This window comes from Lemur catta, chromosome 1 (assembly GCF_020740605.2).
Source record: "Lemur catta isolate mLemCat1 chromosome 1, mLemCat1.pri, whole genome shotgun sequence".
NCBI lineage: Eukaryota > Metazoa > Chordata > Mammalia > Primates > Lemuridae > Lemur > Lemur catta.
The window spans coordinates 60,115,685-60,132,165 of NC_059128.1; the positions used below are offsets into that span (position 1 = coordinate 60,115,685).

At 36.0% G+C, this 16,481-nt stretch overlaps 1 protein-coding gene across 5 annotated transcripts in view; it reads left to right on the forward strand.

Moving 5' to 3' along the window:
• PRKD1 (protein kinase D1) overlaps positions 1 to 16,481 on the forward strand; it is a 768,557-nt gene that overhangs the window by 158,702 nt on the left and 593,374 nt on the right. For all 5 annotated transcript variants that reach the window (XM_045569394.1, XM_045569403.1, XM_045569402.1 and 2 more), the window contains one exon: positions 10,103 to 10,158. The gene's annotated coding sequence lies outside the window, so the exon portion shown is untranslated. The remainder of the gene's footprint in view (positions 1 to 10,102; positions 10,159 to 16,481) is intronic.

The window sequence follows — 16,481 nt, forward strand, 5'->3', positions numbered from 1 at the left end:
TCCAGTATGCTATTAATAACAATTGGAGAGATTCTTGGACCTCTGAAACAATCCATCACAATGATTCTCACAACGTGATTCACGAACCTAGAGCATCATGATCACTTGGAATAGACATACAAATTCTTGAGCCCCACTCCAGATCTATTGAATCAGATTCTGACTGTGGAACCCAAAAATCTCCCTCCAGGTGATTCTGATGCAAGCTAGGGTTTGAGAACCATTGCTCTAACATTTACCTGGGGAATAATTCCTCTAAGCAGGAACTAGGTCTTATCCTTTTAATCACTTCAAACACCTGGTTGAGTGCCTTGTATGTGGTAGGTACATGGTAACATGATTGCATGGGATGAAAAGCTAATTCATGAGCAGGACCTGATCCTACATTTTTGACAATTGTTCCCACAGCTTGGCATTGACTGATGTTGACAGACACAACTGAGCTACACCCACAGGTCCTAATCTCTCTCTTTCTGCCTGTACCAGGTGTAAGGCAGCACGCCTGTGGGCTAAAGAGGCCACTTGTGCTTACAAGTTGAGATCTGCCAGCACAGCTCAAGTGATCCTACACCTTAGTTAGGGCCAAACAGAGGGAGAGGTTTCATTAGAAATAATTAAACTCAAATGAAACAAACCCAGGAGTTCAACACAACTGCAGCTGTGGCTGTCATCAAATCATTCATCTGTTGTTTTTATTGGAAGAATTTTGGAACTAATGGACAAGTGTTTTAAGGATGTTTGTACGTACATTTGGATTAATGTTGTAAATGTCATTTTCTGAGTCTCCTTTTCAGTATTCAAAATTGAATCACCCTAAAAATATAAATCACACTGTAGAAATATGGGACCAAGAAAATATATTCATTTGAACTTAAAGCCATCTTATACTATACCTGCCTAAATCTAGAAACGTGATTCATATAATGAATCATACCAAGACTTGTTAAAACCCTAGTAGTATCAGAGTCAACATGACTAGTGGTAGCTTTTTAAGTTACAGACATGGAACATAAGTATGAGGGAGTCAGCCTATTTGGGAGATAGTATTGAAAAGCATATTTTAAAAACTATTTGCTACATAAAAATGTATAATATATGTACAAGTTATAAAACATGACTATAAACTGGATACCAAGGAGGCCACCATTAAACTTAAGCTGTGGAACATTATTGATATCATTGAGGCTTCCTCTATGTCACCTGCTCATTGCAAACCCCTGGCTGCTACCTACCCTTCACGGAAGTAACCACTATCCTGAGTGGGACTTAAAAAATAATTTTAATATATGTATATATCCATAATTTATTTATTTTAGAATTTGCTTACTTTTGAACTTTATATAAATGGCATCTGATATAGTTTAAATATTTGTCCCCTCCAAACTTCATGTTGAAATTTTATCCCTAGTGTTGGGGAAGGGGCCTGGTGGGAGGTGTTTGGTGCCCTCCCTGTGATAATGAGTGAGTTCTTACCCTATTAGTTCACGTGAGAGCTGGTGGTTTTATACTGTGGCACCCCTCTCATCGCTCTCGTGTTTCCTTCCTCTCCCCATGTGATGCCTCCTCCCCTTTGCCTTCTGCCATAGGTGGAAGCTTCCTGAAACCCTCACCAGAACCAGATGCTGGTGCAATGCTTCTCATACAGCCTGCAGAACTGTGAGCCAAATAAACCTATTTTCTTTATAAATTATCCAGCTTCAGGTATTCCTTTGTAGCAACACAAGTAGACTAAGCCAGTATCATATTATATGTAGTCTTTGATCTACTTTGTTCATTCAGTTATATCCACATAGTCGTATATTCTCTGCTGAGCTATAGTCTATTTTTTGTTTATATTACGGTTTGTTCTTTCTCCTATCCAATTTGCAGGTTATTAATTTACTTATTTATACATTTTTGATGGATGGTACCAATTGGAAAAACTCAGTTGCATGTCAATATACCCCATTCTCTTCATCTGCAAAACAGTAATTCAACTAGTTCTTTAAAACTTAGAGTCCAAGGCACTTTCTAGTTCTTGATTTTTGATGATTTGTAATCTTTACATATGTTTATTTTATCTACTGTGCTGTGAGTTCTTTGCGGGCATGAATATGTCTATTTTATTTCCATTAATATTTCTCTAACACCGAAGATTGTGCTTGACATGTAATAGATGCATCAATAGGATGCATGGTTATAACTGACTGAAAACCAACTTAAACTGGATTCATTTTTTTAAGGGGATATACTGATTGATTTACCTGAAATCTCAGGGGTATTCCCCAGTGACTTCAGACTTCTATCACCACAGCATCCTGCCTCTAAGAAAAAAGTGACTTTCTTGGTAGCTCCCACACAAGTTTTTGGACCCACTCTAGTCGGCCTAAACCAGTTCATTTGCTTATCCCTGTGTCAATGATTGTCGTTTCAGGTCATGAAATGCTGTGATTGCCTTATGCCCAAGTCACATATTCTATTCTTGGGATCTATCCAAATTGCCTATATGAATAGTGGAAATAAAGTAGTTCTTTCAAAGCAAAATTGAGGGGCTCGAAAGAGAATAAATGGATGTAAAAATAACAAATGTCTACAACAATTGATACATGATAAATTCTAGTTCAGTAAAAAAGAATAAACATAGGAAAGTAAATTTTTAAAAAATCACACAAATAGGAATTGATCAAAGGTAATAGGGTTGGACAAGACTTTATAAGATGATTCAAGGGACTCAATAAAATGAAAGGCTTTTTTCTGGCAGTAAAAGGAACAAAAGAAGAGAAAAAGACAAGATAAATTCTGGGGTTGTGGACTGAGTGCTTCAGAGATGCTAGAGGTAATGGGACAATGTAAACAAGTGACCTGGTATGGCACTGGTGGGATCTAAAGTGAAGTTAGCTGGAATTCCAGGCAATGGGATCAATTTTAGTGTTAAGAAGAAAGTTGAATACGTGGAGGGAGGGAGACGGAGAGAATGTAGGGATTGCCAATGCCAGTTTAAGGGTGACACATACAGACTGATTTCCTTGAAGAAAAGAATTTTATCAATTTAATGTTCCCTCAGTTCTATAGGTTGTACTTTGGGTGTATGGGAATAGTCTTCATATCAAAAAGGCAGAAGATTAAAGTATGGGAAATATATTCTTCTTGAAGGATTAATATATACAGTGATTGTGAAAATAGGCATAGTTATCTCTTCTGTTATTGTTATCAACATCATCATCATCATCATTGTTTGGTAATAAACTTGAGTCAGATCAGAGGGAATGATCTCTATGTCCTTATACATCAACATATGAGATGCTTCTGTAAGTTAGTTTTCATTGGCTCAGAGTTTGAACCTGAGATCAGGTTAAATCTTGCATTCCGGGAGCATATTTAAGACTCCTCCATAGTGACAAAAAATCATGAAAAGCATAGCAACTTAAGGAAAAATATTTCTCTTTCTCTTGAAGCTATGGAATTTCAGTTAGGTGGGACTGTTTCCATAGGAAATAAGATGGTGATAAAGAACTGATGTCGATCAAGCCTGGGTGACTCTACACATGATCTTGTCCACTTCTCAGGCCATTGGTCCCTGCCTACTTTCTGGTTATTTGTGCTCTTTACAGAATGGGATTTCCTAAGGTTTCATTCTGGGAGTCATTTCTCTCTCAGAGATCTTATCTATTTTTGTTTCTTCAACTGTTATCTCTATACAGATAGTTCTAGATTGTCATCTCCAGACACATAGTTTTAAGTGCCAATAGGATGTCCTCCAGGCACTTTAAACTCATCACATTCAAAGGCAAGCTGCTCATCATTACTCCATGGGAGTTTCTTGACTTTTCTATTTTATTTAATTACATTATAATCTTCTACTGCAGAGTCATCAGTAACCTTTTGAAAATTCTCTCTGATATCTAAGTTATTTAATTTTTATCATGGACAGATGAAAGAATACCTTCCCTTTTCCATTCCTACATCTATGATCCTAACTAAGTCTCTTATTACTTCTGGTCTGATTTCTGCAATAGCCTTTATTCACATCTTGTCTATCTCACCATGGCCCGTCCACCCTTTGCACCAAGGCCAGATTCGTCTTCCTAAGGTTCATCTCTAATTTCATCTGGCCTCCAGATTAAAAACAAAAAGAAAACAAAACTTTATTGGCTCCCTCCTTTCTACATAATTTAGAACAAACTCCTCTGATATTCAGTGCTCTCTATGATAGACTATCAATTTATCATTATAGTTTTATCTTTTTTACTCCCCTGTTTATGCCCTCCACTCCAACCAATTATTCATTATTCTATACACATGTTCTTTTAATGATGGCTTTGTTCTACACAGAATAATAATAGCTATCTCTTTTACAGGACTTTATATGTTCCAGGCAGTAATCTGAGCACTTTGTGTATATTAATTCATTTAATTATTACAGCAATCCTAAGAAATATGTATTATTACTAGCTCCATTTTATGATAAACAAGTCAGGGTGAGAAAGTTTTAATGACTTTCCCTGAACCACATAGCTGATTGATAGTAGAGACAGAATTGAAATCCAGGTAGAGTTCATGGTCTTAGACACTATGTTCTTTTGCTTCTTCTTATGTCAAATTCCTAACCATGCCTCAGTGCCGATCAAAATCCTCACCATCCACCAGGGCCCATATAAGTGATGTCTATTTTTGCCTTCACAAATAGTGGTGATTTTTCCCTGCCTTGAGCAGCATAGCAATTTGTTTTTCTACATTTCTCCCATTATATATACCATGCATGGTAATTTAGTTTCTCTCTATTTTTATTCCTTGACTAAATAAATAAGACTCTGTTCTTGTTCTCAAGGAGGTCACATTCCTGTATCTTGAAGCACTCAGCAAAGACATGTCCTATATTTAATTAGTGTTTATTTAAGTTAATTAATGTTATTGAAATCAATAAAGGACTCATTCCCAAGCCCAGAAACCAAGTCAGATAAACATTTTAGTTTACTGTAGGTTTTTTAAATCATGATTATTTGTGATAGGGTATAGTCTGTTTAAGAAAGATAGCCCCTTAGCATTGCTTCATATTGAACTTTAGCACATATTTTGATTTTTAATTCCATACCAGAGTTCTTTAGCAGTTCAAAATTACAAATAAAATAACAATGGAGTATTTACTATGGTTTTTGTTAAACTTTACCAAACTTCACACCTTCAGGTGTAATTCAAACAAAGCATCCTGGAACCTTTCTGATTCTCAGATGGATTAAGCATTTGACTTCTTTTTTGCTTCAAGGTATTCTATTCCTTTGCTTTAAAATGCTTACCCAGACTCTTATTCCTATCTTCTAGTCCCTTGAAACACCCCTTTTTTTTATAGGGACCCAGTGCAACACTTGTTTGCACTTGTTTGAGTATAAAATAGAATAAACACAAAGGCTGATAAAATTCATTTTTCTACTTCAGGTGTCACTATTAATATAATGAACTTCTACAAATCCATTACCAGTTTGACACTGAGCCCCAAGTGTTCAGATTCAAATTAAGCTCTCAGTCTGGGACAAAGATAGAAAATACCAGAGAACCAGAAATCAGAGTTTTTCAGAACAGGATACCCAATCTCCCAAAGAATAAACTTTCATTTTGTGGGATTTGACCCAATCAGATCTTCATGCTATCTCTACGTGTCTTCCTTGCGTTTATTTTCTTATGAAAATTAATATTCAGCTGTGGATTTTCTTCCTGGAGCTGTTTTCCCAGGTAACCAGAATGTGTATATATCCATTTATCACACCATCTACAATGAAAGTGGCAATACTCAGGATGTTGCCAGAATTAGTAAGATCATTTCCTCGGTCCTATTCTCCACAAAGTGCCTTAGATGAACAATGAGGAGAGACCACAGTCACTAATGGAGGATGCAGTCATGCTAATAAGATTGCCACTAACACTATAGAAATTGAGATTTCTGCATATAAATAAGGTGAGAAGCAATCAGGCAGCATCTACTTGAAATCAATTGCTAGAAGCTCTAGGTACCTAGTGGAATTATACTCTTTTATCAATGGATTTTAATTTCTCATTCTCTTTTTTATTCCTTTTGCGTGATAGAGAATCTGTGGGATAAACTCTGGCTAGAGTAAACCAGGCAACATTCATTATAGACGGTGAGCCTCCTTCCTTGGAGTCATATTATGGACGCATAGCTTTAAAATTGAATATTATCTCATAGTCTCTCAGCCACAGAATTTTGGCAGAAATCTCTGGTATTGAAGCAGGGAGAGGAGGTGAATAGACCTTAAAAGACTGTGACTGCTATAGAATTGAGGGGTAGTTTACGGCCAGGACTGGTTCTTTGTTGAATAATCCACCTGTCTGGGGAAATCAATCTTTACAATGGTATCCATAGATTGCAGTGTGATTCCTAGGTAATTCTAAGGGAACAAAGGACTCCTCTTGGCCGCCTAGATCAGTAGAATCCAATTAGATCATTAGTAGGTGACAGATGTCATACGTAGTTCAAAATGTTATTTGGTTGATAGTACGCTGTTAGAATATTCAAATACTTGAATACCCTACAACAGAGTTTTATCTTATTCCACATTATGTTTTTTTTTTTTATTAGAAAGAGGAAAGAAATAAAGTTTTTTTTTTTTTTTTTTTTTGAGACAGAGTCTCACTCTGTTGCATGGGCTAGAATGCCATGGCATCAGCCTAGCTCACAGCAACCTCAAACTCCTGGGCTCAAGTGATCCTCCTGCCTCAGCCTCCTGAGTAGCTGGGACTACAGGCATGTGCCACCATGCCCGGCTAATTTTTTCTGTATGTATTTTTAGTTGTCCATATAATTTCTTCTATTTTTAGTAGAGACGGGGTCTTGCTTTTGCTCAGGCTGATCTCCAACTCCTGAGCTCAAATGAACCACACACCTCGGCCTCCCAGAGCGCTAGCATTACAGGTGTGAGCCACCACACCCGGCCTTATTCCACATTATGAACTTAACTGTATCCATTTTGTTACTACTTTAACATTACTACTTAATTTTATGTAGGAATATATTATATGAATATGAATAATAATATCAACTCCTATTTTTCCTAAAGAAGTATTGTTTGAATAAATGAGAAAACATAAGAAGAAGATTGTGAGTCTTAAAAGAAAGTTATATGAATTAAAAATATCCACTAAATTTTTAAATCATACATACCAGTGCTTCCTAGGCACAATGATTCCATTTCATTCAAGTCAAATTTAACAGTTGTTTACTGAGTTCTGACTAAGTGCCAGATAGTGTGGTAAGTAGGTACTGTGATGCTAGCAAGTAAGACATAGTCTCTGCCATCAGCAAGTTTGCAGTAGGGAGGAGGCAGATATCTGCAAGGCGTAGGGATAATGCACGAGGAATTTGTTAGTAATGTATATGATTGAATTAAATTTCATTAGTATCTGAACCCCTTGACAGTGGAAGGGGTTTTAATCATTCTTTGTAGCAAATGTTTAGTACATGACAAGTTTGCAATCAGTGTTTGCCAAATTAAAAAAAAAAAGAACAAATGTCACTTAACTACCCATTGCACATATTTGTGCTCAATCATTATATTTGAAAAACCAAAGATCACCATATCTTTGCGAACCCTGGCACATTTTATAGAAAAAAATCCCAATACTTATTATTTATTCAGTGTTTATCCAATGCCAGGCACTATGCTATTAGTTTTATATATATAGTCTTATTTAATCCTCATGATAACCCTGAGAGGTTTAGTGAAGTCCAGTAACTTGTCTAAGATCCCATTGTTAATAAATGGAAGATTCAGGGCTTAAATCCAGCATTGTCTAACTCTAAAGCCCATTTTCTCAACTGTTACATAGAATAGTGGCCAAGACATATTAAATATTTTTTTAAAAGAAGGACCAATAAGTTTGAAGAAATACTTTATTAAATTTTCAGAATTTTACTTCTATAATAAAAAATTCCTAAGAATAATGTTGAAAGTATTTCAGTCAGTGGTACAAAATAGTACTGGTGTTGACAGAGACTCTCAACCCATCTGGTCAGACAGGATCGGCTATGGTCTCATTCCCACAGTGCTGGACAGGAGTGTAAATTTAACCGGGGAGCAGAGGAGTTCTGGTGGGGGTGGTGAGCCCTGGCGCATTTGCTGAGGAGCAGGGCTCACGTGGGCGTTCAGCTTTGTGTGGAGAGTTGAGATCTCTGTAAGCACAACCAAGACAACTGCTGTTTTCTTTTGAAGCCCCTCCCAGCCTTGTCATACCTCTTCTTGCTATACTTCTTCAAACTGTGGCTCTCTCTGCATTACTGTAGGGCTGTGGAGTGCTGTAGGGCCTAGAATTTCACAAGGGTGGAAGATGGGGCAATGCAGGTTGCAGTGATGACTATTTATCTCCTAACTCACTTGCACATTTAGCATTGTTGGTAGAAACCCAACAATATGAAGCAGGACTGTGTATGATACATGTGGTCATACCAAAACACTTTTCCCCGGGGAAGAAACTTAATGCAATGAATAACCAAATTAGCAACATTCTTCACCTTCTTTCATAATAGCTTGTCCTCAACTTGAGTTAATATGGTATAGTGAAAAAATGCTCTAAAGGCAGGAGGCTTTGGTTTCTAGAATTTTACTGCTAACTGGTTAATAATCTTAGATTAGTCACTGTACTTCTATTGTGCTGTTTCTTCATCTATGACACGTGGGACTTGTATTAGATGACTTCTAAAATCCCTCATGGCCATTAAAAAGATAAACAGTGTGCGGAAACAAACTTGGCTTAAAGCATTTCAGCTGATTTTGCCACTATATTATCTGTGTAAATCTAGGCAAGCACTATATAAACACACTACACAGACACACAAGTAATATTGGAACATGAATCCTACTCTCCCTACTTTATAGGGTTGTTGTGATAATCAAATTGAAATAATGTTTGTGAAGGTATTTCATAAACTGTGAAGTACTTTGCAAAATTGGGCTGCTATTAAAATTTTGCATTTATTCTTCTAATCACACATTCAAATTATTTCTGTAACTGGAATGTGATGTTAGATAGTATTTGAGAAACTAAGATTCAATCATTTTCACTGTATCGTGTTCATTTTAAAACAAACAAGTTCATAGACATAATAAGGTGTCAAGCAGCCCCCTTCACAAACAGTGAAATACCACTCCTGTGCACCAAAAGGTACAATAAATCCATACAAAGTCTGATGGAAAAATATTTAAAGAACTTCTGCTAGTTTAGCACTACTATTCCATTTAGCTGTTTACATGTATAAAATGATCTTAAGTAAAGTCTATCTTTACTGTGGAAATCATAAAAGAATATCGATTTTAAAAAATAAAGTAGTTTATTAAAGAAAGGAGAGGTAAAAAAATTGAAACAGTTTGTAGAGGGTGACTGTTATGATTTGGATAAAGTTTGTTTGTTCCTACCAAATCTGATGTTGAAATTAAATCCCAGTATTGTGATGTTGGGAGGTCGGGCCTAGTGGGAGGAGTTTGGGTCATGGGGGTGGATCTCTGTTGCATGGCTTGGTGACTTTCTCCCAGTAGTGAGTAAATTCTTGCTCTTCTAAGACTGGATTGGTTCTCCAGGGGAATGGATTAGTTCCTGCGAGAGTGGGTTGTTATAAAGCCAGTGTGCTCCTTGGGTTTGTTCTTTCTTCAGACACGCCCACTTCTCTTTGACCTTCTCCACCGTGTTTTGACTCAGCACAGATGCTGGAGGTGCCATGCATCTTGAACAGCATGCAGAACTGGGTGCTAAATAAACCTTTTCTCTTTATAAATTACTCAGCCTCAGATGTCCCTTTATAGCAACACAAAATGGACAGTGACAGAATCAGTAAGATTTGCAACTCAACTCACATGAAACCGGCATATGCAGATATGATCATTTCTTACCTTTTTCATTGAGTTGGGCATAGTCTGGATTTTATTCTGGTTCAGCAGTAACCTTATTTACTCATTTTTATCACAGATATGTATGTTATTTTATTCATGCATTAAAATTGATTACCCTGGTTGCCCATAGATTAATTTGGTGCATGTATGTGTGCTCACGTAAACATGTCTGCATAGCAGGTCTCAGATTCTGGACCACCTGCAATAGAATCTTCTGCTTTCTTTTTCAGGAGACTCTTATCTTGCTGTAAAGAACACCTAGAGGGCAGGCACCCAGGACATGGAGGTAAATATAGGATGTCAGCAATTACAGTGACTGGTTATCCACTCCCTCTTAGGTTTTGGGGAAGGCAAGGCAATGTGTGGCAAGAACCATGGTCTGGGAATGGGACCTGAGCACCTCTCTGGGCTCCAGTTTCTACATCCATACAATGGGGGAGGGGGGTCATTGTTTCAAGAGATCGCTGAATCGGGTTAGGAAGTAGGTAAAAAGAGAGAGTATTTCAACATCTCTAATCATCAGGGAAATGCAAATCAAAACCACAATGAGATATCACCTAACTCCAGTGAGAAAAGCTTTTATCAAAAAGTCCCAAAACAACAAATGCTGGCATGGATGCAGGGAGATAGGAACATCATACATTGTTGGAGGGACTGCAAACTAGTACAACCTCTATGGAAAGTAGCATGGAGATTCCTCAAAGAACTAAAAGTAGACCTACCATTTGATCCAGCAATCCCACTACTTGGTATTTACCCAAAGGAAAAAAGGACATTTTATAAAAAAGACACCTGCACCTGAATGTTTATAGCAGCACAATTCACAATTGCAAAGATGTGGAAACAACCCAAGTGTCCATCAATGCATGAGTAGATTAATAAAATGTAGTATATGTATACCATGGAGTACTACTCAGGCATAAAAAATGGTAAAGTAATACCTCTTGTTTTAGCCTGGATGGAACTGGAGACCATTCTTCTAAGTGAAGTGTCACAAGAATTGAAAAACATGTACTCACCATTAAATTGGAACTAATTGAACACTTATGTGCACATATGGAAATAAAACTCATCAGAAATCAAGTAGGTGGGAGGGGAAGGAGGGGATGAATAAATTTACACCTAATGGGCACAGTGCACATTATCTGGGTGATGGGCACACTTATAACTTTGATTCAAACTGTACAAAAGCAGTTATGTAAGCAAAACATTTATATCTCCATAATACTCTAAAATAGAATAAAATAAAATAAAATATTCAAAAAGTAAAAAGACATCACATAGAATGGGAGAAAATATTGGCAAAATATATATTGACAAGGAACTTGTATCAAGACTATATAAAGAACTCTTTCAACTCAATAATAAAAAGACAAATAACTCAACTATTAAAAAATGAAATAAAGTAGAAAACAAAAGTAACAACAAAAAAGAGAGAGAGTATGTCATGGCAGTGGTTAGAGTGAAGGATATGATAGAGTGTGAGGTTGTTGTGTAGATGGGTTTGAATCCTGGCTCCACCCACTTACTGCAGCAGGAGCTTGTTATTAACCTCTTTAACCCTCCATTCCCTCACTCACTTCTAAAATGGACAAAGCAACAACTCCTTCACAAAGTTGTTATGAGTAATAAATAAACCAATTGTGTCAGGCAATTAGTTCTCAACAGGTCGAAGCCATTATTACTGTATAACCTTGAGCAAGTTATTTATCCTTGCTACATGTTTGTTACTTCATTTTTGAAATGAAAGTAATATAGGTACTTATCTCAATGGCTATTTTGAGGATTTAATGAGTCAATATATGTAAAAGATTTATAACAATGCCTGGTATAAAGTAAATGATAAAAATGTTAAAGGAAGAAGGGAACTCCAATTGGCAGCATTGGGTAGGGAGGCAATTAGATGAAATTAAGTAAAGGATAATTAGGATTCTGACAGACTGAAAAAGAAGAACATTCAACCCATAGGGAAGAGCACTAGCAAAATATCCCATGAAAATGAACAGAGCATTTGGTGTTGGTTGGATTTTCACATGATGGAAACATAGTATTTTTTGGCACATACAGCAGGAGATGAGGTTGGAAATGGAGCTTGGGGCTACCATAAATGAAGATTTTGAGTGTCATTATCTTATGTTCCCATGTTTTGAACTGTTTCTTGGTTAAGTAGTTTGATTTTCAGCCTCATAAGATTTGGCAACATTTTCTTTTCAATGAAATGTCTTCTATCCTCTCCCCCTAAAGATAGCTCTTCCTTCCTCTATGCACCCTGGCATGTTGTGTACAGAATATTTTAATTATTTGTTTTATATACATCTTTCTCCTCCATTAGACTGTAGGTGACTTGGGGGCAAGAACTACTACCAAGTCCTAATTGTGTAAATATTAATAACACATAACAAGTACCCAGGCCAATGCTCATTGTTGAGTAAATAACTGGTTCTCTGAAACAAGAGGAGCCAGAGCATGAGGCAGGTCCCTCTCAGTGTGACTGCTGTGCTGGCTGAGGCCTAGGACTACTTTTCAGGATGTTGCTCGGAGGCTTTGTCAGCTAGGTTTCCAATGTTTGATCATTAGGCAGTGAGTAAACACATTTTAAATTGGTCAGGACATACCTAGGTAGTTTTATTCCTTCAATATTCCTTTAAATGTCATTTTCTTGATTTAAAAAGTCTCTGCCTTATTTATTCATTAAAAGGAATATTAGATTTTTAAGTACAAAATATAAATAAGACATTGAAAATATGTTTCACAGTCTCTCGACGTAGATAACACTTGCTGATATTTAAAAAGAATAAAAATTGTAGATATACATGTTTAGAAATTTCAAAGTGAACAGAAAGGTACAAGATAAACAGTGACTCTCCACTCTCCCTCCTCCAACCAAATCATTTGTCCAGTAGTTAATTTTTTGTTCTCCCTTGATTTGCTTTGAATGATAATGTACAACATATGTAATTGTGTTTCAATAATATGGATTTCATTATTTTAATAAAGAACGTTTTTTCAGATAAATAAAATATGCACAGTGGCTCACGCTTGTGCTCCTAGCACTCTGGGAGGCTGAGGTGGGAGGATAGCTCGAGGTCAGGAGTTCAATACCAGCCTGAGGGAGAATGAGATCTCATCTCTACAAAAAATAGAAAAATTAGCTGGGCTTGGTGGCACATGACTGTGGTCCCAGCTACTCGGGAAGCAGAGGCAGGACGATTGCTTTAGCCCAGGAGTTTGAAGTTGCTGTGAGCTATGATATTGTCACTGAACCCTAGCCTGGGCTACAGAGTGAGACTCTTGTCTCAAAAAAAAAAAAAAAAAAAAAAAAATGTTCAAAATTAAAGTTTGCATTTTGATTTTTATCACTCTTGTTAACATGATAAGCAATGTGTCAATGGACATAAGTTATCTTAACCAGCTATTACCCAAGTGCCTTTACTTGTGTTGCAAGAGCAGTTGCAGGCAGAAATAAATATCTTCAGTGCTTGCCTTGTAAATCTAGCCTCCTCAGTGGGCATAAAGTCACAGTGAGCCTCCTTCTAACCCATATTATTCTGTTTAAACTGATTTTAAAAATAAAATATAGAATTTGGGTTAAATATGATTTTTAACCATAAAGAAGTTGAAAACATTAGGACCCTATCTTGAACCACATCAGAATTGCTAATTAAGTTTCAGCAGGCAGATTTCTCTGGGGGTTACTGTGGCAATGATTACAGCCTCATAGGGACAGCACAGAGCTAAAGCTCAGGAATCTTGGGAAAGCCTTTTCCATAGAAAGGTGGTTGACTGGTAAATAGGTAGGGCCAAAAGTAAAGAGCTGAGATAAACCAGAGTCTGGGAATAAGTGTTACCAAAAGTTCCAAACTAAGCTGGGCTGGATTTCTAGAAATCAAGGCAAAAGCAAGGAAGTTAAACCCGAGTAGAAGTGAAAACTCTTAATGACTCTGGTGGCCAGATGGACCCTTTTGTGGCAGTGGCTTAGCATTCCCTGGTTGACTTTGGCCAACTTTAAATGGCCTTGGGCTCCGACACAGACTTTTCAGCCATGTTCCTCCCTCCCTTCCTTCTATTTTCAGTTGATTTTTAAGTGTTGGGCCCCAAAAGAAAAAAGGTTTAGCTTCTATCATTGAGGAGCTTATAGGTTTTCATTATTGCCGGGGGAAAAAAAAAAAAAGGAAATAAATGAAATGTAGTGGAAATACACTCCAGTAATGACACTTTACTTCATTTATTTATTTATTTACTTATCCATCCTAAACACTGGGGAAGCAATGTTTCTCTAGTTTGAATAGTGGGTAGATAGACATTAATAATTATTAATAGAGAAACGTGATATTAGATACTGTGAAGGAAATGTGCACAGCTATGTGAACTCATGTCAGAATCAGATCTGGGCTAAAAATCAGAGAAGGCTTCCCAGAGAAAGTGATGTTGGCATTCCTTAGATTATGTGAATATGCAAGATAGAGCCACATTTATTGAGTGATCATTACTTCACAAATCATTGTGCTATAAAATAGTAGTAAGCCATCATGCATTAAGGTAAGTGCAAATAAATATATATGAAAGGCATCTGGGAATTAATCCTGAGAATAATGTTTTCCATTAATGTAATGTTGTCTAAATAATTCCATTATATGAAAAGTTTTACTTATGATAGACATAATTAAATGTTGGAAAGCAAGTAATCTATTTGACATCAAAGAAAAAATAATGCTGATATTGGGAAAAAGTGAAAAACATCATTTAACAGAGAATTTTAAAAAATAATATTTGAAATAGACATTATAATAAATCAGACATCTACTCAAATGAGTCTTTAGAAAAATTTTACATCAGCTTAATAATCTTACTTAGACTTTTTCGAAGAATCTAAAACTTGTGAATTTTGTCATTGGAAAGGATTTTATAGTTATGCTCTTTAATCCCCTCAATTTACAAATGATGAAACCGAAGGGGAAAGATTTTAACTGACATGTTTCTAGCATAACACAAGTCTAAAAATACTTAAGGAAAAATTAATTTGTGAATCATTTCAAAATATTTTTACTGATTTAGGTAAAAAACTTCATTTTTAAAATATATAGAAAAATGTTTAGAGAATGGGCCTGAATTCTTGTTTTTAATTAAATGTAAGCAGACTTGAATTTAGAGAAAATTTTCTTTTGTCTAGATTGGAAATTCAAAAAATATTTATCCATTAATAATAATACAGAACCATCAATGATACATATAAAGGGTGCAAATGAGTTGATTGCTTCAACAATATTATCAATACATGAGAAAATCTTTAGATAGCTTATGAGGAATGAATAATAATTTTTTTATATTTGCCTAAGGTGTTGCATTTTCCAAAACACTTTTTATACTTACTTGGGTTGTTCTCACAGAGAAATAGAAGGAGCTATGGCTGGTAACTCCACTTTGTGGAAGAGTGAGATTCAGAATAGATCCAAGAGTTAAGGAGAGAGCCAGGACTGTATTATGAGATTCACTCCTGGATACTTCTCTCCATGACCCAATGTAAACTGCTGCTATTATATATGTATAAGTACTGTGGAATATGGATACTAACAGATTTTTTTCAAGTCTTCATAAAAAGTGGACAGTATTTACTCATACTTGTTGCTATCGTCCGAATGTGTCCCTTCAAAATTCATATGTTGAAACCTAATCACAAATGTGATGGTGCTAGAAGGTGGGGCCTTTGGGAAGTGACAAGGTCATGGGGGCTCTGCCCTTGTGAATGGGATTAATGTACTTATAAAAGAGGCTCCAGAGAGCCACCTTCCCCTTATGCCATGTGAAGACACATAGAAGGTGCTATCTATGAAGAACAAGCCCTCACCAGACACTACGTCTGGTGGTGCCTTGATCTTGGACTTCCCAACCTCCAGAATTGTGAGCAATAAATTTCTGTTGTTTATAAATTATCCAGTGTAAGGCATTTTGTTATAGCAGCCCAAACAGACTAAGACACTTGTAAACATGAAGATTTGAGATCTCAAAATTGTTATGTATATTTTGACTTGAATATTTAGTGACTAAGAAGACATTGGAAACCAGCTAATATCATATTTATTGGGGAAAGACTGAATACTTTTCCCCAAGATCAGGAATAAGACAAAAATGTCTGCTATTATCACTTCTATTTAACATTGTACTAGAGGTTCTCATCAGGGCAATTAGGCAAGAAAATAAAATGAAAGACATCCAGATTGGAAACGAATAAATAAAACTATCTTTATTTGCAGATGGTATGATCTTGTATATGGAAAATCTTAAGGAATACACTAATAAACAAACTCAACGTGATTGTAGGATACAAGATCAATAGATAAAAATTAATTGTATATATTACTTATATTACTTATATAAATGTACTTACAATGAATAATCCAAAACGAAATTAAGAAAATTATAAATTCCATTTAAAATAACATCAAAAAAGAATAAACACTTAGGAATACATTTAACAAAAAAATGCAACACTGTATTTTGAAAAAACACAAAACATTGCTGAAAGAAATTTAAAAGTCCCAAATAAATGAAAATACATCCCATGTTCATAGATCAGAAACAATATGCTAAGATAATGATACTGTCCAAATT